Here is a 782-nt window from a genome sequence, read left to right as displayed (position 1 = left end):
GATCATTACATCAGGCACTGACAAAGGATCGGAAAGGGTTAAACACCTAGAAAATAGTCAGCAATCCTTTCTTTTATTTTTACTTAGAACATCATAATTAAGTGGCAAAAAATATGTATTGAGAGTGACTATATTTCAGCAGTGTACCTTAGAACAGGAAAATAAAAAAATTCACCATACTCAAAGAAACATAATTTATTAGGCATGTATATGTTTATTTTCCTTTAGGTGGTATTTTTTGGAAAATTACACTTTCAAAGAATCAGCCTCTACAAAATGAAATCTTTCCAAAAGATTTCCAAAATCTTTCCAAAAATGATATCTAGTATCCAGATTCTCAAAACTCACAAAACCAATTGGAAAGTCTGGTTGTCAGCCAATGGTGTTATACCCACATCAGTTTCACATCAAAATAATAATCTACAGCTAATTTCATTAGTCAAATTCCAATTCTAAATATTACTAGAAACTACCATGTTATTCTCAATTGTGTTGACAATTATCTTATTGCTGAATTGTACATTATAATTTTTCTTTGGCAACTTTCATTTATTAATTACCACAATGGGACACCTAAAAGATCTGTATTAACTTAGTACTTCAAAACTTCACCGTTTAAATGTAATTTGTGATAGATGCTAGAATAGGAAAGCCTCTAAACATGCCTAAGAACAGCCAACAACAACAAAAAAATTGCTAAATAATCACTACTAAAAGCTTTTCAGTTGTTAAATATAAGTATATAATTCAGTTCAATATTACCAGTGAAAATATTAGTGTTA

This window comes from Otolemur garnettii, unplaced genomic scaffold (genome assembly GCF_000181295.1).
Source record: "Otolemur garnettii isolate 467f Iridium unplaced genomic scaffold, OtoGar3 scaffold00116, whole genome shotgun sequence".
NCBI lineage: Eukaryota > Metazoa > Chordata > Mammalia > Primates > Galagidae > Otolemur > Otolemur garnettii.
The sequence above is the reverse complement of the archived record's forward strand: the minus strand, read 5'-3'. Positions refer to the sequence as shown.